Consider the following 23771-nt stretch of genomic DNA (forward strand, 5'->3'; position numbering starts at 1 on the left):
CTGCTTAGCTTCCGAGATCGGACGAGATCGGGCGTGTTCAGGGTGGTATGGCCGTAAGCAACAGCAGCAGCGGCCGGTAGGCCTTATATAGATGACAGTGGCCCTGCTGTGGAGTGTGTTTATTCCTTTACTCTATTTAGGCTGCTAAAGGTTACAAGTGACATTTTTCAGCAGTGACATTTAGTTGTTAGTTAGTGCTGCATTCATAAACATGACGATTGCTCATTCAGTCAGTCTGCCAAATGAAAAAAGCTTACAGCACCTGGTATTCCCAGGCGGTCTCCCATCCAAGTACTAACCAGGCCCGACCCTGCTTAGCTTCCGAGATCGGACGAGATCGGGCGTGTTCAGGGTGGTATGGCCGTAAGCAACAGCAGCAGCGGCCGGTAGGCTTTATATATATGACAGTGGCCCTGCTGTGGAGTGTGTTTATTCCTTTACTCTACTTAGGCTGCTAAAGGTTACAAGTGACATTTTTCAGCAGTGACATTTAGTTGTTAGTTAGTGCTGCATTCATAAACATGACGATTGCTCATTCAGTCAGTCTGCCAAATGAAAAAAGCTTACAGCACCTGGTATTCCCAGGCGGTCTCCCATCCAAGTACTAACCAGGCCCGACCCTGCTTAGCTTCCGAGATCGGACGAGATTGGGCGTGTTCAGGGTGGTATGGCCTTAAGCAACAGCAGCAGCGGCCGGTAGGCCTTATATAGATGACAGTGGCCCTGCTGTGGAGTGTGTTTATTCCTTTACTCTACTTAGGCTGGGCTGCTAAAGGTTACAAGTGACATTTTTCAGCAGTGACATTTTGTTAGTTAGTGCTGCATTCATAAACATGACGATTGCTCATTCAGTCAGTCTGCCAAATGAAAAAAGCTTACAGCACCTGGTATTCCCAGGCGGTCTCCCATCCAAGTACTAACCAGGCCCGACCCTGCTTAGCTTCCGAGATCGGACGAGATCGGGCGTGTTCAGGGTGGTATGGCCGTAAGCAACAGCAGCAGCGGCCGGTAGGCCTTATATAGATGACAGTGGCCCTGCTGTGGAGTGTGTTTATTCCTTTACTCTACTTAGGCTGGGCTGCTAAAGGTTACAAGTGACATTTTTCAGCAGTGACATTTTGTTAGTTAGTGCTGCATTCATAAACATGACGATTGCTCATTCAGTCAGTCTGCCAAATGAAAAAAGCTTACAGCACCTGGTATTCCCAGGCGGTCTCCCATCCAAGTACTAACCAGGCCCGACCCTGCTTAGCTTCCGAGATCGGACGAGATCGGGCGTGTTCAGGGTGGTATGGCCGTAAGCAACAGCAGCAGCGGCCGGTAGGCATTATATAGATGACAGTGGCCCTGCTGTGGAGTGTGTTTATTCCTTTACTCTACTTAGACTGCTAAAGGTTACAAGTGACATTTTTCAGCAGTGACATTTAGTTGTTAGTTAGTGCTGCATTCATAAACATGACGATTGCTCATTCAGTCAGTCTGCCAAATGAAAAAAGCTTACAGCACCTGGTATTCCCAGGCGGTCTCCCATCCAAGTACTAACCAGGCCCGACCCTGCTTAGCTTCCGAGATCGGACGAGATCGGGCGTGTTCAGGGTGGTATGGCCGTAAGCAACAGCAGCAGCGGCCGGTAGGCCTTATATAGATGACAGTGGCACTGCTGTGGAGTGTGTTTATTCCTTTACTCTACTTAGACTGCTAAAGGTTACAAGTGACATTTTTCAGCAGTGACATCTAGTTGTTAGTTAGTGCTGCATTCATAAACATGACGATTGCTCATTCAGTCAGTCTGCCAAATGAAAAAAGCTTACAGCACCTGGTATTCCCAGGCGGTCTCCCATCCAAGTACTAACCAGGCCCGACCCTGCTTAGCTTCCGAGATCGGACGAGATCGGGCGTGTTCAGGGTGGTATGGCCGTAAGCAACAGCAGCAGCGGCCGGTAGGCCTTATATAGATGACAGTGGCCCTGCTGTGGAGTGTGTTTATTCCTTTACTCTACTTAGGCTGGGCTGCTAAAGGTTACAAGTGACATTTTTCAGCAGTGACATTTTGTTAGTTAGTGCTGCATTCATAAACATGACGATTGCTCATTCAGTCAGTCTGCCAAATGAAAAAAGCTTACAGCACCTGGTATTCCCAGGCGGTCTCCCATCCAAGTACTAACCAGGCCCGACCCTGCTTAGCTTCCGAGATCGGACGAGATCGGGCGTGTTCAGGGTGGTATGGCCGTAAGCAACAGCAGCAGCGGCCGGTAGGCCTTATATAGATGACAGTGGCACTGCTGTGGAGTGTGTTTATTCCTTTACTCTACTTAGGCTGCTAAAGGTTACAAGTGACATTTTTCAGCAGTGACATTTAGTTGTTAGTTAGTGCTGCATTCATAAACATGACGATTGCTCATTCAGTCAGTCTGCCAAATGAAAAAAGCTTACAGCACCTGGTATTCCCAGGCGGTCTCCCATCCAAGTACTAACCAGGCCCGACCCTGCTTAGCTTCCGAGATCGGACGAGATCGGGCGTGTTCAGGGTGGTATGGCCGTAAGCAACAGCAGCAGCGGCCGGTAGGCGTTATATAGATGACAGTGGCCCTGCTGTGGAGTGTGTTTATTCCTTTACTCTACTTAGGCTGGGCTGCTAAAGGTTACAAGTGACATTTTTCAGCAGTGACATTTTGTTAGTTAGTGCTGCATTCATAAACATGACGATTGCTCATTCAGTCAGTCTGCCAAATGAAAAAAGCTTACAGCACCTGGTATTCCCAGGCGGTCTCCCATCCAAGTACTAACCAGGCCCGACCCTGCTTAGCTTCCGAGATCGGACGAGATCGGGCGTGTTCAGGGTGGTATGGCCGTAGGCAACAGCAGCAGCGGCCGGTAGGCCTTATATAGATGACAGTGGCCCTGCTGTGGAGTGTGTTTATTCCTTTACTCTACTTAGGCTGGGCTGCTAAAGGTTACAAGTGACATTTTTCAGCAGTGACATTTTGTTAGTTAGTGCTGCATTCATAAACATGACGATTGCTCATTCAGTCAGTCTGCCAAATGAAAAAAGCTTACAGCACCTGGTATTCCCAGGCGGTCTCCCATCCAAGTACTAACCAGGCCCGACCCTGCTTAGCTTCCGAGATCGGCCGAGATCGGGCGTGTTCAGGGTGGTATGGCCGTAAGCAACAGCAGCAGCGGCCGGTAGGCGTTATATAGATGACAGTGGCCCTGCTGTGGAGTGTGTTTATTCCTTTACTCTACTTAGGCTGGGCTGCTAAAGGTTACAAGTGACATTTTTCAGCAGTGACATTTTGTTAGTTAGTGCTGCATTCATAAACATGACGATTGCTCATTCAGTCAGTCTGACAAATGAAAAAAGCTTACAGCACCTGGTATTCCCAGGCGGTGTCCCATCCAAATACTAACCAGGCCCGACCCTGCTTAGCTTCCGAGATCGGACGAGATCGGGCGTGTTCAGGGTGGTATGGCCGTAAGCAACAGCGGCAGCGGCCGGTAGGCCTTATATAGATGACAGTGGCCCTGCTGTGGAGTGTGTTTATTCCTTTACTCTACTTAGGCTGCTAAAGGTTACAAGTGACATTTTTCAGCAGTGACATTTAGTTGTTAGTTAGTGCTGCATTCATAAACATGACGATTGCTCATTCAGTCAGTCTGCCAAATGAAAAAAGCTTACAGCACCTGGTATTCCCAGGCGGTCTCCCATCCAAGTACTAACCAGGCCCGACCCTGCTTAGCTTCCGAGATCGGACGAGATCGGGCGTGTTCAGGGTGGTATGGCCGTAAGCAACAGCAGCAGCGGCCGGTAGGCCTTATATAGATGACAGTGGCCCTGCTGTGGAGTGTGTTTATTCCTTTACTCTATTTAGGCTGCTAAAGGTTACAAGTGACATTTTTCAGCAGTGACATTTAGTTGTTAGTTAGTGCTGCATTCATAAACATGACGATTGCTCATTCAGTCAGTCTGCCAAATGAAAAAAGCTTACAGCACCTGGTATTCCCAGGCGGTCTCCCATCCAAGTACTAACCAGGCCCGACCCTGCTTAGCTTCCGAGATCGGACGAGATCGGGCGTGTTCAGGGTAGTATGGCCTTAAGCAACAGCAGCAGCGGCCGGTAGGCCTTATATAGATGACAGTGGCCCTGCTGTGGAGTGTGTTTATTCCTTTACTCTACTTAGGCTGGGCTGCTAAAGGTTACAAGTGACATTTTTCAGCAGTGACATTTTGTTAGTTAGTGCTGCATTCATAAACATGACGATTGCTCATTCAGTCAGTCTGCCAAATGAAAAAAGCTTACAGCACCTGGTATTCCCAGGCGGTCTCCCATCCAAGTACTAACCAGGCCCGACCCTGCTTAGCTTCCGAGATCGGACAAGATCGGGCGTGTTCAGGGTGGTATGGCCGTAAGCAACAGCAACAGCGGCCGGTAGGCCTTATATAGATGACAGTGGCCCTGCTGTGGAGTGTGTTTATTCCTTTACTCTACTTAGGCTGGGCTGCTAAAGGTTACAAGTGACATTTTTCAGCAGTGACATTTTGTTAGTTAGTGCTGCATTCATAAACATGACGATTGCTCATTCAGTCAGTCTGCCAAATGAAAAAAGCTTACAGCACCTGGTATTCCCAGGCGGTCTCCCATCCAAGTACTAACCAGGCCCGACCCTGCTTAGCTTCCGAGATCGGACGAGATCGGGCGTGTTCAGGGTGGTATGGCCGTAAGCAACAGCAGCAGCGGCCGGTAGGCCTTATATAGATGACAGTGGCCCTGCTGTGGAGTGTGTTTATTCCTTTACTCTACTTAGGCTGCTAAAGGTTACAAGTGACATTTTTCAGCAGTGACATTTAGTTGTTAGTTAGTGCTGCATTCATAAACATGACGATTGCTCATTCAGTCAGTCTGCCAAATGAAAAAAGCTTACAGCACCTGGTATTCCCAGGCGGTCTCCCATCCAAGTACTAACCAGGCCCGACCCTGCTTAGCTTCCGAGATCGGACGAGATCGGGCGTGTTCAGGGTGGTATGGCCGTAAGCAACAGCAGCAGCGGCCGGTAGGCCTTATATAGATGACAGTGGCCCTGCTGTGGAGTGTGTTTATTCCTTTACTCTACTTAGGCTGGGCTGCTAAAGGTTACAAGTGACATTTTTCAGCAGTGACATTTTGTTAGTTAGTGCTGCATTCATAAACATGACGATTGCTCATTCAGTCAGTCTGCCAAATGAAAAAAGCTTACAGCACCTGGTATTCCCAGGCGGTCTCCCATCCAAGTACTAACCAGGCCCGACCCTGCTTAGCTTCCGAGATCGGACGAGATCGGGCGTGTTCAGGGTGGTATGGCCGTAAGCAAAAGCAGCAGCGGCCGGTAGGCATTATATAGATGACAGTGGCCCTGCTGTGGAGTGTGTTTATTCCTTTACTCTACTTAGGCTGGGCTGCTAAAGGTTACAAGTGACATTTTTCAGCAGTGACATTTTGTTAGTTAGTGCTGCATTCATAAACATGACGATTGCTCATTCAGTCAGTCTGCCAAATGAAAAAAGCTTACAGCACCTGGTATTCCCAGGCGGTCTCCCATCCAAGTACTAACCAGGCCCGACCCTGCTTAGCTTCCGAGATCGGACGAGATCGGGCGTGTTCAGGGTGGTATGGCCGTAAGCAACAGCAGCAGCGGCCGGTAGGCCTTATATAGATGACAGTGGCCCTGCTGTGGAGTGTGTTTATTCCTTTACTCTACTTAGGCTGCTAAAGGTTACAAGTGACATTTTTCAGCAGTGACATTTAGTTGTTAGTTAGTGCTGCATTCATAAACATGACGATTGCTCATTCAGTCAGTCTGCCAAATGAAAAAAGCTTACAGCACCTGGTATTCCCAGGCGGTCTCCCATCCAAGTACTAACCAGGCCCGACCCTGCTTAGCTTCCGAGATCGGACGACATCGGGCGTGTTCAGGGTGGTATGGCCGTAAGCAACAGCAGCAGCGGCCGGTAGGCCTTATATAGATGACAGTGGCCCTGCTGTGGAGTGTGTTTATTCCTTTACTCTACTTAGGCTGGGCTGCTAAAGGTTACAAGTGACATTTTTCAGCAGTGACATTTTGTTAGTTAGTGCTGCATTCATAAACATGACGATTGCTCATTCAGTCAGTCTGCCAAATGAAAAAAGCTTACAGCACCTGGTATTCCCAGGCGGTCTCCCATCAAAGTACTAACCAGGCCCGACCCTGCTTAGCTTCCGAGATCGGACGAGATCGGGCGTGTTCAGGGTGGTATGGCCGTAAGCAACAGCAGCAGCGGCCGGTAGGCCTTATATAGATGACAGTGGCCCTGCTGTGGAGTGTGTTTATTCCTTTACTCTACTTAGGCTGGGCTGCTAAAGGTTACAAGTGACATTTTTCAGCAGTGACATTTTGTTAGTTAGTGCTGCATTCATAAACATGACGATTGCTCATTCAGTCAGTCTGCCAAATGAAAAAAGCTTACAGCACCTGGTATTCCCAGGCGGTCTCCCATCCAAGTACTAACCAGGCCCGACCCTGCTTAGCTTCCGAGATCGGCCGAGATCGGGCGTGTTCAGGGTGGTATGGCCGTAAGCAACAGCAGCAGCGGCCGGTAGGCCTTATATAGATGACAGTGGCCCTGCTGTGGAGTGTGTTTATTCCTTTACTCTACTTAGGCTGGGCTGCTAAAGGTTACAAGTGACATTTTTCAGCAGTGACATTTTGTTAGTTAGTGCTGCATTCATAAACATGACGATTGCTCATTCAGTCAGTCTGACAAATGAAAAAAGCTTACAGCACCTGGTATTCCCAGGCGGTGTCCCATCCAAGTACTAACCAGGCCCGACCCTGCTTAGCTTCCGAGATCGGACGAGATCGGGCGTGTTCAGGGTGGTATGGCCGTAAGCAACAGCAGCAGCGGCCGGTAGGCCTTATATAGATGACAGTGGCCCTGCTGTGGAGTGTGTTTATTCCTTTACTCTACTTAGGCTGCTAAAGGTTACAAGTGACATTTTTCAGCAGTGACATTTAGTTGTTAGTTAGTGCTGCATTCATAAACATGACGATTGCTCATTCAGTCAGTCTGCCAAATGAAAAAAGCTTACAGCACCTGGTATTCCCAGGCGGTCTCCCATCCAAGTACTAACCAGGCCCGACCCTGCTTAGCTTCCGAGATCGGACGAGATCGGGCTTGTTCAGGGTGGTATGGCCGTAAGCAACAGCAGCAGCGGCCGGTAGGCCTTATATAGATGACAGTGGCCCTGCTGTGGAGTGTGTTTATTCCTTTACTCTATTTAGGCTGCTAAAGGTTACAAGTGACATTTTTCAGCAGTGACATTTAGTTTTTAGTTAGTGCTGCATTCATAAACATGACGATTGCTCATTCAGTCAGTCTGCCAAATGAAAAAAGCTTACAGCACCTGGTATTCCCAGGCGGTCTCCCATCCAAGTACTAACCAGGCCCGACCCTGCTTAGCTTCCGAGATCGGACGAGATCGGGCGTGTTCAGGGTGGTATGGCCGTAAGCAACAGCAGCAGCGGCCGGTAGGCCTTATATAGATGACAGTGGCCCTGCTGTGGAGTGTGTTTATTCCTTTACTCTATTTAGGCTGCTAAAGGTTACAAGTGACATTTTTCAGCAGTGACATTTAGTTGTTAGTTAGTGCTGCATTCATAAACATGACGATTGCTCATTCAGTCAGTCTGCCAAATGAAAAAAGCTTACAGCACCTGGTATTCCCAGGCGGTCTCCCATCCAAGTACTAACCAGGCCCGACCCTGCTTAGCTTCCGAGATCGGACGAGATTGGGCGTGTTCAGGGTGGTATGGCCGTAAGCAACAGCAGCCGCGGCCGGTAGGCCTTATATAGATGACAGTGGCCCTGCTGTGGAGTGTGTTTATTCCTTTACTCTACTTAGGCTGCTAAAGGTTACAAGTGACATTTTTCAGCAGTGACATTTAGTTGTTAGTTAGTGCTGCATTCATAAACATGACGATTGCTCATTCAGTCAGTCTGCCAAATGAAAAAAGCTTACAGCACCTGGTATTCCCAGGCGGTCTCCCATCCAAGTACTAACCAGGCCCGACCCTGCTTAGCTTCCGAGATCGGACGAGATCGGGCGTGTTCAGGGTGGTATGGCCTTAAGCAACAGCAGCAGCGGCCGGTAGGCGTTATATAGATGACAGTGGCCCTGCTGTGGAGTGTGTTTATTCCTTTACTCTACTTAGGCTGGGCTGCTAAAGGTTACAAGTGACATTTTTCAGCAGTGACATTTTGTTAGTTAGTGCTGCATTCATAAACATGACGATTGCTCATTCAGTCAGTCTGCCAAATGAAAAAAGCTTACAGCACCTGGTATTCCCAGGCGGTCTCCCATCCAAGTACTAACCAGGCCCGACCCTGCTTAGCTTCCGAGATCGGACGAGATCGGGCGTGTTTAGGGTGGTATGGCCGTAAGCAACAGCAGCAGCGGCCGGTAGGCCTTATATAGATGACAGTGGCCCTGCTGTGGAGTGTGTTTATTCCTTTACTCTACTTAGGCTGCTAAAGGTTACAAGTGACATTTTTCAGCAGTGACATTTTGTTGTTAGTTAGTGCTGCATTCATAAACATGACGATTGCTCATTCAGTCAGTCTGCCAAATGAAAAAAGCTTACAGCACCTGGTATTCCCAGGCGGTCTCCCATCCAAGTACTAACCAGGCCCGACCCTGCTTAGCTTCCGAGATCGGACGAGATCGGGCGTGTTCAGGGTGGTATGGCCGTAAGCAACAGCAGCAGCGGCCGGTAGGCCTTATATAGATGACAGTGGCCCTGCTGTGGAGTGTGTTTATTCCTTTACTCTACTTAGGCTGGGCTGCTAAAGGTTACAAGTGACATTTTTCAGCAGTGACATTTTGTTAGTTAGTGCTGCATTCATAAACATGACGATTGCTCATTCAGTCAGTCTGCCAAATGAAAAAAGCTTACAGCACCTGGTATTCCCAGGCGGTCTCCCATCCAAGTACTAACCAGGCCCGACCCTGCTTAGCTTCCGAGATCGGACAAGATCAGGCGTGTTCAGGGTGGTATGGCCGTAAGCAACAGCAGCAGCGGCCGGTAGGCCTTATATAGATGACAGTGGCCCTGCTGTGGAGTGTGTTTATTCCTTTACTCTACTTAGGCTGGGCTGCTAAAGGTTACAAGTGACATTTTTCAGCAGTGACATTTTGTTAGTTAGTGCTGCATTCATAAACATGACGATTGCTCATTCAGTCAGTCTGCCAAATGAAAAAAGCTTACAGCACCTGGTATTCCCAGGCGGTCTCCCATCCAAGTACTAACCAGGCCCGACCCTGCTTAGCTTCCGAGATCGGACGAGATCGGGCGTGTTCAGGGTGGTATGGCCGTAAGCAACAGCAGCAGCGGCCGGTAGGCCTTATATAGATGACAGTGGCCCTGCTGTGGAGTGTGTTTATTCCTTTACTCTACTTAGGCTGCTAAAGGTTACAAGTGACATTTTTCAGCAGTGACATTTAGTTGTTAGTTAGTGCTGCATTCATAAACATGACGATTGCTCATTCAGTCAGTCTGCCAAATGAAAAAAGCTTACAGCACCTGGTATTCCCAGGCGGTCTCCCATCCAAGTACTAACCAGGCCCGACCCTGCTTAGCTTCCGAGATCGGACGAGATCGGGCGTGTTCAGGGTGGTATGGCCGTAAGCAAAAGCAGCAGCGGCCGGTAGGCATTATATAGATGACAGTGGCCCTGCTGTGGAGTGTGTTTATTCCTTTACTCTACTTAGGCTGGGCTGCTAAAGGTTACAAGTGACATTTTTCAGCAGTGACATTTTGTTAGTTAGTGCTGCATTCATAAACATGACGATTGCTCATTCAGTCAGTCTGCCAAATGAAAAAAGCTTACAGCACCTGGTATTCCCAGGCGGTCTCCCATCCAAGTACTAACCAGGCCCGACCCTGCTTAGCTTCCGAGATCGGACGAGATCGGGCGTGTTCAGGGTGGTATGGCCGTAAGCAACAGCAGCAGCGGCCGGTAGGCCTTATATAGATGACAGTGGCCCTGCTGTGGAGTGTGTTTATTCCTTTACTCTACTTAGGCTGCTAAAGGTTACAAGTGACATTTTTCAGCAGTGACATTTAGTTGTTAGTTAGTGCTGCATTCATAAACATGACGATTGCTCATTCAGTCAGTCTGCCAAATGAAAAAAGCTTACAGCACCTGGTATTCCCAGGCGGTCTCCCATCCAAGTACTAACCAGGCCCGACCCTGCTTAGCTTCCGAGATCGGACGACATCGGGCGTGTTCAGGGTGGTATGGCCGTAAGCAACAGCAGCAGCGGCCGGTAGGCCTTATATAGATGACAGTGGCCCTGCTGTGGAGTGTGTTTATTCCTTTACTCTACTTAGGCTGGGCTGCTAAAGGTTACAAGTGACATTTTTCAGCAGTGACATTTTGTTAGTTAGTGCTGCATTCATAAACATGACGATTGCTCATTCAGTCAGTCTGCCAAATGAAAAAAGCTTACAGCACCTGGTATTCCCAGGCGGTCTCCCATCAAAGTACTAACCAGGCCCGACCCTGCTTAGCTTCCGAGATCGGACGAGATCGGGCGTGTTCAGGGTGGTATGGCCGTAAGCAACAGCAGCAGCGGCCGGTAGGCCTTATATAGATGACAGTGGCCCTGCTGTGGAGTGTGTTTATTCCTTTACTCTACTTAGGCTGGGCTGCTAAAGGTTACAAGTGACATTTTTCAGCAGTGACATTTTGTTAGTTAGTGCTGCATTCATAAACATGACGATTGCTCATTCAGTCAGTCTGCCAAATGAAAAAAGCTTACAGCACCTGGTATTCCCAGGCGGTCTCCCATCCAAGTACTAACCAGGCCCGACCCTGCTTAGCTTCCGAGATCGGCCGAGATCGGGCGTGTTCAGGGTGGTATGGCCGTAAGCAACAGCAGCAGCGGCCGGTAGGCCTTATATAGATGACAGTGGCCCTGCTGTGGAGTGTGTTTATTCCTTTACTCTACTTAGGCTGGGCTGCTAAAGGTTACAAGTGACATTTTTCAGCAGTGACATTTTGTTAGTTAGTGCTGCATTCATAAACATGACGATTGCTCATTCAGTCAGTCTGACAAATGAAAAAAGCTTACAGCACCTGGTATTCCCAGGCGGTGTCCCATCCAAGTACTAACCAGGCCCGACCCTGCTTAGCTTCCGAGATCGGACGAGATCGGGCGTGTTCAGGGTGGTATGGCCGTAAGCAACAGCAGCAGCGGCCGGTAGGCCTTATATAGATGACAGTGGCCCTGCTGTGGAGTGTGTTTATTCCTTTACTCTACTTAGGCTGCTAAAGGTTACAAGTGACATTTTTCAGCAGTGACATTTAGTTGTTAGTTAGTGCTGCATTCATAAACATGACGATTGCTCATTCAGTCAGTCTGCCAAATGAAAAAAGCTTACAGCACCTGGTATTCCCAGGCGGTCTCCCATCCAAGTACTAACCAGGCCCGACCCTGCTTAGCTTCCGAGATCGGACGAGATCGGGCTTGTTCAGGGTGGTATGGCCGTAAGCAACAGCAGCAGCGGCCGGTAGGCCTTATATAGATGACAGTGGCCCTGCTGTGGAGTGTGTTTATTCCTTTACTCTATTTAGGCTGCTAAAGGTTACAAGTGACATTTTTCAGCAGTGACATTTAGTTTTTAGTTAGTGCTGCATTCATAAACATGACGATTGCTCATTCAGTCAGTCTGCCAAATGAAAAAAGCTTACAGCACCTGGTATTCCCAGGCGGTCTCCCATCCAAGTACTAACCAGGCCCGACCCTGCTTAGCTTCCGAGATCGGACGAGATCGGGCGTGTTCAGGGTGGTATGGCCGTAAGCAACAGCAGCAGCGGCCGGTAGGCCTTATATAGATGACAGTGGCCCTGCTGTGGAGTGTGTTTATTCCTTTACTCTATTTAGGCTGCTAAAGGTTACAAGTGACATTTTTCAGCAGTGACATTTAGTTGTTAGTTAGTGCTGCATTCATAAACATGACGATTGCTCATTCAGTCAGTCTGCCAAATGAAAAAAGCTTACAGCACCTGGTATTCCCAGGCGGTCTCCCATCCAAGTACTAACCAGGCCCGACCCTGCTTAGCTTCCGAGATCGGACGAGATTGGGCGTGTTCAGGGTGGTATGGCCGTAAGCAACAGCAGCCGCGGCCGGTAGGCCTTATATAGATGACAGTGGCCCTGCTGTGGAGTGTGTTTATTCCTTTACTCTACTTAGGCTGCTAAAGGTTACAAGTGACATTTTTCAGCAGTGACATTTAGTTGTTAGTTAGTGCTGCATTCATAAACATGACGATTGCTCATTCAGTCAGTCTGCCAAATGAAAAAAGCTTACAGCACCTGGTATTCCCAGGCGGTCTCCCATCCAAGTACTAACCAGGCCCGACCCTGCTTAGCTTCCGAGATCGGACGAGATCGGGCGTGTTCAGGGTGGTATGGCCTTAAGCAACAGCAGCAGCGGCCGGTAGGCGTTATATAGATGACAGTGGCCCTGCTGTGGAGTGTGTTTATTCCTTTACTCTACTTAGGCTGGGCTGCTAAAGGTTACAAGTGACATTTTTCAGCAGTGACATTTTGTTAGTTAGTGCTGCATTCATAAACATGACGATTGCTCATTCAGTCAGTCTGCCAAATGAAAAAAGCTTACAGCACCTGGTATTCCCAGGCGGTCTCCCATCCAAGTACTAACCAGGCCCGACCCTGCTTAGCTTCCGAGATCGGACGAGATCGGGCGTGTTTAGGGTGGTATGGCCGTAAGCAACAGCAGCAGCGGCCGGTAGGCCTTATATAGATGACAGTGGCCCTGCTGTGGAGTGTGTTTATTCCTTTACTCTACTTAGGCTGCTAAAGGTTACAAGTGACATTTTTCAGCAGTGACATTTTGTTGTTAGTTAGTGCTGCATTCATAAACATGACGATTGCTCATTCAGTCAGTCTGCCAAATGAAAAAAGCTTACAGCACCTGGTATTCCCAGGCGGTCTCCCATCCAAGTACTAACCAGGCCCGACCCTGCTTAGCTTCCGAGATCGGACGAGATCGGGCGTGTTCAGGGTGGTATGGCCGTAAGCAACAGCAGCAGCGGCCGGTAGGCCTTATATAGATGACAGTGGCCCTGCTGTGGAGTGTGTTTATTCCTTTACTCTACTTAGGCTGGGCTGCTAAAGGTTACAAGTGACATTTTTCAGCAGTGACATTTTGTTAGTTAGTGCTGCATTCATAAACATGACGATTGCTCATTCAGTCAGTCTGCCAAATGAAAAAAGCTTACAGCACCTGGTATTCCCAGGCGGTCTCCCATCCAAGTACTAACCAGGCCCGACCCTGCTTAGCTTCCGAGATCGGACAAGATCAGGCGTGTTCAGGGTGGTATGGCCGTAAGCAACAGCAGCAGCGGCCGGTAGGCCTTATATAGATGACAGTGGCCCTGCTGTGGAGTGTGTTTATTCCTTTACTCTACTTAGGCTGGGCTGCTAAAGGTTACAAGTGACATTTTTCAGCAGTGACATTTTGTTAGTTAGTGCTGCATTCATAAACATGACGATTGCTCATTCAGTCAGTCTGCCAAATGAAAAAAGCTTACAGCACCTGGTATTCCCAGGCGGTCTCCCATCCAAGTACTAACCAGGCCCGACCCTGCTTAGCTTCCGAGATCGGACGAGATCGGGCGTGTTCAGGGTGGTATGGCCGTAAGCAACAGCAGCAGCGGCCGGTAGGCCTTATATAGATGACAGTGGCCCTGCTGTGGAGTGTGTTTATTCCTTTACTCTACTTAGGCTGCTAAAGGTTACAAGTGACATTTTTCAGCAGTGACATTTAGTTGTTAGTTAGTGCTGCATTCATAAACATGACGATTGCTCATTCAGTCAGTCTGCCAAATGAAAAAAGCTTACAGCACCTGGTATTCCCAGGCGGTCTCCCATCCAAGTACTAACCAGGCCCGACCCTGCTTAGCTTCCGAGATCGGACGAGATCGGGCGTGTTCAGGGTGGTATGGCCGTAAGCAACAGCAGCAGCGGCCGGTAGGCCTTATATAGATGACAGTGGCCCTGCTGTGGAGTGTGTTTATTCCTTTACTCTACTTAGGCTGGGCTGCTAAAGGTTACAAGTGACATTTTTCAGCAGTGACATTTTGTTAGTTAGTGCTGCATTCATAAACATGACGATTGCTCATTCAGTCAGTCTGCCAAATGAAAAAAGCTTACAGCACCTGGTATTCCCAGGCGGTCTCCCATCCAAGTACTAACCAGGCCCGACCCTGCTTAGCTTCCGAGATCGGACGAGATCGGGCGTGTTCAGGGTGGTATGGCCGTAAGCAACAGCAGCAGCGGCCGGTAGGCATTATATAGATGACAGTGGCCCTGCTGTGGAGTGTGTTTATTCCTTTACTCTACTTAGGCTGGGCTGCTAAAGGTTACAAGTGACATTTTTCAGCAGTGACATTTTGTTAGTTAGTGCTGCATTCATAAACATGACGATTGCTCATTCAGTCAGTCTGCCAAATGAAAAAAGCTTACAGCACCTGGTATTCCCAGGCGGTCTCCCATCCAAGTACTAACCAGGCCCGACCCTGCTTAGCTTCCGAGATCGGACGAGATCGGGCGTGTTCAGGGTGGTATGGCCGTAAGCAACAGCAGCAGCGGCCGGTAGGCCTTATATAGATGACAGTGGCCCTGCTGTGGAGTGTGTTTATTCCTTTACTCTACTTAGGCTGCTAAAGGTTACAAGTGACATTTTTCAGCAGTGACATTTAGTTGTTAGTTAGTGCTGCATTCATAAACATGACGATTGCTCATTCAGTCAGTCTGCCAAATGAAAAAAGCTTACAGCACCTGGTATTCCCAGGCGGTCTCCCATCCAAGTACTAACCAGGCCCGACCCTGCTTAGCTTCCGAGATCGGACGAGATCGGGCGTGTTCAGGGTGGTATGGCCGTAAGCAACAGCAGCAGCGGCCGGTAGGCCTTATATAGATGACAGTGGCCCTGCTGTGGAGTGTGTTTATTCCTTTACTCTACTTAGGCTGGGCTGCTAAAGGTTACAAGTGACATTTTTCAGCAGTGACATTTTGTTAGTTAGTGCTGCATTCATAAACATGACGATTGCTCATTCAGTCAGTCTGCCAAATGAAAAAAGCTTACAGCACCTGGTATTCCCAGGCGGTCTCCCATCCAAGTACTAACCAGGCCCGACCCTGCTTAGCTTCCGAGATCGGACGAGATCGGGCGTGTTCAGGGTGGTATGGCCGTAAGCAACAGCAGCAGCGGCCGGTAGGCCTTATATAGATGACAGTGGCCCTGCTGTGGAGTGTGTTTATTCCTTTACTCTATTTAGGCTGCTAAAGGTTACAAGTGACATTTTTCAGCAGTGACATTTAGTTGTTAGTTAGTGCTGCATTCATAAACATGACGATTGCTCATTCAGTCAGTCTGCCAAATGAAAAAAGCTTACAGCACCTGGTATTCCCAGGCGGTCTCCCATCCAAGTACTAACCAGGCCCGACCCTGCTTAGCTTCCGAGATCGGACGAGATCGGGCGTGTTCAGGGTGGTATGGCCGTAAGCAACAGCAGCAGCGGCCGGTAGGCCTTATATAGATGACAGTGGCCCTGCTGTGGAGTGTGTTTATTCCTTTACTCTACTTAGGCTGGGCTGCTAAAGGTTACAAGTGACATTTTTCAGCAGTGACATTTTGTTAGTTAGTGCTGCATTCATAAACATGACGATTGCTCATTCAGTCAGTCTGCCAAATGAAAAAAGCTTACAGCACCTGGTATTCCCAGGCGGTCTCCCATCCAAGTACTAACCAGGCCCGACCCTGCTTAGCTTCCGAGATCGGACGAGATCGGGCGTGTTCAGGGTGGTATGGCCGTAAGCAACAGCAGCAGCGGCCGGTAGGCCTTATATAGATGACAGTGGCCCTGCTGTGGAGTGTGTTTATTCCTTTACTCTACTTAGGCTGCTAAAGGTTACAAGTGACATTTTTCAGCAGTGACATTTAGTTGTTAGTTAGTGCTGCATTCATAAACATGACGATTGCTCATTCAGTCAGTCTGCCAAATGAAAAAAGCTTACAGCACCTGGTATTCCCAGGCGGTCTCCCATCCAAGTACTAACCAGGCCCGACCCTGCTTAGCTTCCGAGATCGGACGAGATCGGGCGTGTTCAGGGTGGTATGGCCGTAAGCAACAGCAGCAGCGGCCGGTAGGCCTTATATAGATGACAGTGGCCCTGCTGTGGAGTGTGTTTATTCCTTTACTCTACTTAGGCTGGGCTGCTAAAGGTTACAAGTGACATTTTTCAGCAGTGACATTTTGTTAGTTAGTGCTGCATTCATAAACATGACGATTGCTCATTCAGTCAGTCTGCCAAATGAAAAAAGCTTACAGCACCTGGTATTCCCAGGCGGTCTCCCATCCAAGTACTAACCAGGCCCGACCCTGCTTAGCTTCCGAGATCGGACGAGATCGGGCGTGTTCAGGGTGGTATGGCCGTAAGCAACAGCAGCAGCGGCCGGTAGGCCTTATATAGATGACAGTGGCCCTGCTGTGGAGTGTGTTTATTCCTTTACTCTACTTAGGCTGCTAAAGGTTACAAGTGACATTTTTCAGCAGTGACATTTAGTTGTTAGTTAGTGCTGCATTCATAAACATGACGATTGCTCATTCAGTCAGTCTGCCAAATGAAAAAAGCTTACAGCACCTGGTATTCCCAGGCGGTCTCCCATCCAAGTACTAACCAGGCCCGACCCTGCTTAGCTTCCGAGATCGGACGAGATCGGGCGTGTTCAGGGTGGTATGGCCTTAAGCAACAGCAGCAGCGGCCGGTAGGCCTTATATAGATGACAGTGGCCCTGCTGTGGAGTGTGTTTATTCCTTTACTCTACTTAGGCTGGGCTGCTAAAGGTTACAAGTGACATTTTTCAGCAGTGACATTTTGTTAGTTAGTGCTGCATTCATAAACATGACGATTGCTCATTCAGTCAGTCTGCCAAATGAAAAAAGCTTACAGCACCTGGTATTCCCAGGCGGTCTCCCATCCAAGTACTAACCAGGCCCGACCCTGCTTAGCTTCCGAGATCGGACGAGATCGGGCGTGTTCAGGGTGGTATGGCCGTAAGCAACAGCAGCAGCGGCCGGTAGGCCTTATATAGATGACAGTGGCCCTGCTGTGGAGTGTGTTTATTCCTTTACTCTATTTAGGCTGCTAAAGGTTACAAGTGACATTTTTCAGCAGTGACATTTAGTTGTTAGTTAGTGCTGCATTCATAAACATGACGATTGCTCATTCAGTCAGTCTGCCAAATGAAAAAAGCTTACAGCACCTGGTATTCCCAGGCGGTCTCCCATCCAAGTACTAACCAGGCCCGACCCTGCTTAGCTTCCGAGATCGGACGAGATCGGGCGTGTTCAGGGTGGTATGGCCGTAAGCAACAGCAGCAGCGGCCGGTAGGCCTTATATAGATGACAATGGCCCTGCTGTGGAGTGTGTTTATTCCTTTACTCTACTTAGGCTGGGCTGCTAAAGGTTACAAGTGACATTTTTCAGCAGTGACATTTTGTTAGTTAGTGCTGCATTCATAAACATGACGATTGCTCATTCAGTCAGTCTGCCAAATGAAAAAAGCTTACAGCACCTGGTATTCCCAGGCGGTCTCCCATCCAAGTACTAACCAGGCCCGACCCTGCTTAGCTTCCGAGATCGGACGAGATCGGGCGTGTTCAGGGTGGTATGGCCGTAAGCAACAGCAGCAGCGGCCGGTAGGCCTTATATAGATGACAGTGGCACTGCTGTGGAGTGTGTTTATTCCTTTACTCTACTTAGGCTGCTAAAGGTTACAAGTGACATTTTTCAGCAGTGACATTTAGTTGTTAGTTAGTGCTGCATTCATAAACATGACGATTGCTCATTCAGTCAGTCTGCCAAATGAAAAAAGCTTACAGCACCTGGTATTCCCAGGCGGTCTCCCATCCAAGCACTAACCAGGCCCGACCCTGCTTAGCTTCCGAGATCGGACGAGATCGGGCGTGTTCAGGGTGGTATGGCCGTAAGCAACAGCAGCAGCGGCCGGTAGGCGTTATATAGATGACAGTGGCCCTGCTGTGGAGTGTGTTTATTCCTTTACTCTACTTAGGCTGGGCTGCTAAAGGTTACAAGTTACATTTTTCAGCAGTGACATTTTGTTAGTTAGTGCTGCATTCATAAACATGACGATTGCTCATTCAGTCAGTCTGCCAAATGAAAAAAGCTTACAGCACCTGGTATTCCCAGGCGGTCTCCCATCCAAGTACTAACCAGGCCCGACCCTGCTTAGCTTCCGAGATCGGACGAGATCGGGCGTGTTCAGGGTGGTATGGCCGTAAGCAACAGCAGCAGCGGCCGGTAGGCATTATATAGATGACAGTGGCCCTGCTGTGGAGTGTGTTTATTCCTTTACTCTACTTAGGCTGGGCTGCTAAAGGTTACAAGTGACATTTTTCAGCAGTGACATTTTGTTAGTTAGTGTGTTTATTCCTTTACTCTACTTACGCTGGGCTGCTAAAGGTTACAAGTGACATTTTTCAGCAGTGACATTTTGTTAGTTAGTGCTGCATTCATAAACATGACGATTGCTCATTCAGTCAGTCTGCCAAATGAAAAAAGCTTACAGCACCTGGTATTCCCAGGCGGTCTCCCATCCAAGTACTAACCAGGCCCGACCCTGCTTAGCTTCCGAGATCGGACGAGATCGGGCGTGTTCAGGGTGGTATGGCCGTAAGCAACAGCAGCAGCGGCCGGTAGGCCTTATATAGATGACAGTGGCCCTGCTGTGGAGTGTGTTTATTCCTTTACTCTACTTAGGCTGGGCTGCTAAAGGTTACAAGTGACATTTTTCAGCAGTGACATTTTGTTAGTTAGTGCTGCATTCATAAACATGACGATTGCTCATTCAGTCAGTCTGCCAAATGAAAAAAGCTTACAGCACCTGGTATTCCCAGGCGGTCTCCCATCCAAGTACTAACCAGGCCCGACCCTGCTTAGCTTCCGAGATCGGCCGAGATCGGGCGTGTTCAGGGTGGTATGGCCGTAAGCAACAGCAGCAGCGGCCGGTAGGCCTTATATAGATGACAGTGGCCCTGCTGTGGAGTGTGTTTATTCCTTTACTCTACTTAGGCTGGGCTGCTAAAGGTTACAAGTGACATTTTTCAGCAGTGACATTTTGTTAGTTAGTGCTGCATTCATAAACATTACGATTGCTCATTCAGTCAGTCTGACAAATGAAAAAAGCTTACAGCACCTGGTATTCCCAGGCGGTCTCCCATCCAAGTACTAACCAGGCCCGACCCTGCTTAGCTTCCGAGATCGGACGAGATCGGGCGTGTTCAGGGTGGTATGGCCGTAAGCAACAGCAGCAGCGGCCGGTAGGCGTTATATAGATGACAGTGGCCCTGCTGTGGAGTGTGTTTATTCCTTTACTCTACTTAGGCTGCTAAAGGTTACAAGTGACATTTTTCAGCAGTGACATTTAGTTGTTAGTTAGTGCTGCATTCATAAACATGACGATTGCTCATTCAGTCAGTCTGCCAAATGAAAAAAGCTTACAGCACCTGGTATTCCCAGGCGGTCTCCCATCCAAGTACTAACCAGGCCCGACCCTGCTTAGCTTCCGAGATCGGACGAGATCGGGCTTGTTCAGGGTGGTATGGCCGTAAGCAACAGCAGCAGCGGCCGGTAGGCCTTATATAGATGACAGTGGCCCTGCTGTGGAGTGTGTTTATTCCTTTACTCTATTTAGGCTGCTAAAGGTTACAAGTGACATTTTTCAGCAGTGACATTTAGTTTTTAGTTAGTGCTGCATTCATAAACATGACGATTGCTCATTCAGTCAGTCTGCCAAATGAAAAAAGCTTACAGCACCTGGTATTCCCAGGCGGTCTCCCATACAAGTACTAACCAGGCCCGACCCTGCTTAGCTTCCGAGATCGGACGAGATCGGGCGTGTTCAGGGTGGTATGGCCGTAAGCAACAGGAGCAGCGGCCAGTAGGCCTTATATAGATGACAGTGGCCCTGCTGTGGAGTGTGTTTATTCCTTTACTCTACTTAGGCTGGGCTGCTAAAGGTTACAAGTGACATTTTTCAGCAGTGACATTTTGTTAGTTAGTGCTGCATTCATAAACATGACGATTGCTCATTCAGTCAGTCTGCCAAATGAAAAAAGCTTACAGCACCTGGTATTCCCAGGCGGTCTCCCATCCAAGTACTAACCAGGCCCGACCCTGCTTAGCTTCCGAGATCGGACGAGATCGGGCTTGTTCAGGGTGGTATGGCCGTAAGCAACAGCAGCAGCGGCCGGTAGGCCTTATATAGATGACAGTGGCCCTGCTGTGGAGTGTGTTTATTCCTTTACTCTATTTAGGCTGCTAAAGGTTACAAGTGACATTTTTCAGCAGTGACATTTAGTTTTTAGTTAGTGCTGCATTCATAAACATGACGATTGCTCATTCAGTCAGTCTGCCAAATGAAAAAAGCTTACAGCACCTGGTATTCCCAGGCGGTCTCCCATACAAGTACTAACCAGGCCCGACCCTGCTTAGCTTCCGAGATCGGACGAGATCGGGCGTGTTCAGGGTGGTATGGCCGTAAGCAACAGGAGCAGCGGCCGGTAGGCCTTATATAGATGACAGTGGCCCTGCTGTGGAGTGTGTTTATTCCTTTACTCTACTTAGGCTGGGCTGCTAAAGGTTACAAGTGACATTTTTCAGCAGTGACATTTTGTTAGTTAGTGCTGCATTCATAAACATGACGATTGCTCATTCAGTCAGTCTGCCAAATGAAAAAAGCTTACAGCACCTGGTATTCCCAGGCGGTCTCCCATCCAAGTACTAACCAGGCCCGACCCTGCTTAGCTTCCGAGATCGGACGAGATCGGGCGTGTTCAGGGTGGTATGGCTGTAAGCAACAGCAGCAGCGGCCGGTAGGCCTTATATAGATGACAGTGGCCCTGCTGTGGAGTGTGTTTATTCCTTTACTCTACTTAGGCTGGGCTGCTAAAGGTTACAAGTGACATTTTTCAGCAGTGACATTTTGTTAGTTAGTGCTGCATTCATAAACATGACGATTGCTCATTCAGTCAGTCTGCCAAATGAAAAAAGCTTACAGCACCTGGTATTCCCAGGCGGTCTCCCATCCAAGTACTAACCAGGCCCGACCCTGCTTAGCTTCCGAGATCGGCCGAGATCGGGCGTGTTCAGGGTGGTATGGCCATAAGCAACAGCAGCAGCGGCCGGTAGGCCTTATATAGATGACAGTGGCCCTGCTGTGGAGTGTGTTTATTCCTTTACTCTACTTAGGCTGGGCTGCTAAAGGTTACAAGTGACATTTTTCAGCAGTGACATTTTGTTAGTTAGTGCTGCATTCATAAACATGACGATTGCTCATTCAGTCAGTCTGCCAAATGAAAAAAGCTTACAGCACCTGGTATTCCCAGGCGGTCTCCCATCCAAGTACTAACCAGGCCCGACCCTGCTTAGCTTCCGAGATCGGACGAGATCGGGCGTGTTCAGGGTGGTATGGCCGTAAGCAACAGCAGCAGCGGCCGGTAGGCCTTATATAGATGACAGTGGCCCTGCTGTGGAGTGTGTTTATTCCTTTACTCTATTTAGGCTGCTAAAGGTTACAAGTGACATTTTTCAGCAGTGACATTTAGTTGTTAGTTAGTGCTGCATTCATAAACATGACGATTGCTCATTCAGTCAGTCTGCCAAATGAAAAAAACTTACAGCACCTGGTATTCCCAGGCGGTCTCCCATCCAAGTACTAACCAGGCCCGACCCTGCTTAGCTTCCGAGATCGGACGAGATCGGGCGTGTTCAGGGTGGTATGGCCGTAAGCAACAGCAGCAGCGGCCGGTAGGCCTTATATAGATGACAATGGCCCTGCTGTGGAGTGTGTTTATTCCTTTACTCTACTTAGGCTGGGCTGCTAAAGGTTACAAGTGACATTTTTCAGCAGTGACATTTTGTTAGTTAGTGCTGCATTCATAAACATGACGATTGCTCATTCAGTCAGTCTGCCAAATGAAAAAAGCTTACAGCACCTGGTATTCCCAGGCGGTCTCCCATCCAAGTACTAACCAGGCCCGACCCTGCTTAGCTTCCGAGATTGGACGAGATCGGGCGTGTTCAGGGTGGTATGGCCGTAAGCAACAGCAGCAGCGGCCGGTAGGCCTTATATAGATGACAGTGGCCCTGCTGTGGAGTGTGTTTATTCCTTTACTCTACTTAGGCTGGGCTGCTAAAGGTTACAAGTGACATTTTTCAGCAGTGACATTTTGTTAGTTAGTGCTGCATTCATAAACATGACGATTGCTCATTCAGTCAGTCTGCCAAATGAAAAAAGCTTACAGCACCTGGTATTCCCAGGCGGTCTCCCATCCAAGTACTAACCAGGCCCGACCCTGCTTAGCTTCCGAGATCGGCCGAGATCGGCCGAGATCGGGCGTGTTCAGGGTGGTATGGCCGTAAGCAACAGCAGCAGCGGCCGGTAGGCCTTATATAGATGACAGTGGCCCTGCTGTGGAGTGTGTTTATTCCTTTACTCTACTTAGGCTGGGCTGCTAAAGGTTACAAGTGACATTTTTCAGCAGTGACATTTTGTTAGTTAGTGCTGCATTCATAAACATGACGATTGCTCATTCAGTCAGTCTGCCAAATGAAAAAAGCTTACAGCACCTGGCATTCCCAGGCGGTCTCCCATCCAAGTACTAACCAGGCCCGACCCTGCTTAGCTTCCGAGATCGGACGAGATCGGGCGTGTTCAGGGTAGTATGGCCGTAAGCAACAGCAGCAGCGGCCGGTAGGCCTTATATAGATGACAGTGGCCCTGCTGTGGAGTGTGTTTATTCCTTTACTCTACTTAGGCTGGGCTGCTAAAGGTTACAAGTGACATTTTCAGCAGTGACATTTTGTTAGTTAGTGCTGCATTCATAAACATGACGATTGCTCATTCAGTCAGTCTGCCAAATGAAAAAAGCTTACAGCACCTGATATTCCCAGGCGGTCTCCCATCCAAGTACTAACCAGGCCCGACCCTGCTTAGCTTCCGAGATCGGACGAGATCGGGTGTGTTCAGGGTGGTATGGCCGTAAGCAACAGCAGCAGCGGCCGGTAGGCCTTATATAGATGACAGTGGCCCTGCTGTGGAGTGTGTTTATTCCTTTACTCTACTTAGGCTGGGCTGCTAAAGGTTACAAGTGACATTTTTCAGCAGTGACATTTTGTTAGTTAGTGCTGCATTCATAAACATGACGATTGCTCATTCAGTCAGTCTGCCAAATGAAAAAAGCTTACAGCACCTGGTATTCCCAGGCGGTCTCCCATCCAAGTACTAACCAGGCCCGACCCTGCTTAGCTTCCGAGATCGGACGAGATCGGGCGTGTTCAGGGTGGTATGGCCGTAAGCAACAGCAGCAGCGGCCGGTAGGCCTTATATAGATGACAATGGCCCTGCTGTGGAGTGTGTTTATTCCTTTACTCTACTTAGGCTGGGCTGCTAAAGGTTACAAGTGACATTTTTCAGCAGTGACATTTTGTTAGTTAGTGCTGCATTCATAAACATGACGATTGCTCATTCAGTCAGTCTGCCAAATGAAAAAAGCTTACAGCACCTGGTATTCCCAGGCGGTCTCCCATCCAAGTACTAACCAGGCCCGACCCTGCTTAGCTTCCGAGATTGGACGAGATCGG

Source organism: Gymnoscopelus microlampas, assembly GCF_963454915.1.
Source record: "Gymnoscopelus microlampas genome assembly, chromosome: 19".
Taxonomy (NCBI): domain Eukaryota; kingdom Metazoa; phylum Chordata; class Actinopteri; order Myctophiformes; family Myctophidae; genus Gymnoscopelus; species Gymnoscopelus microlampas.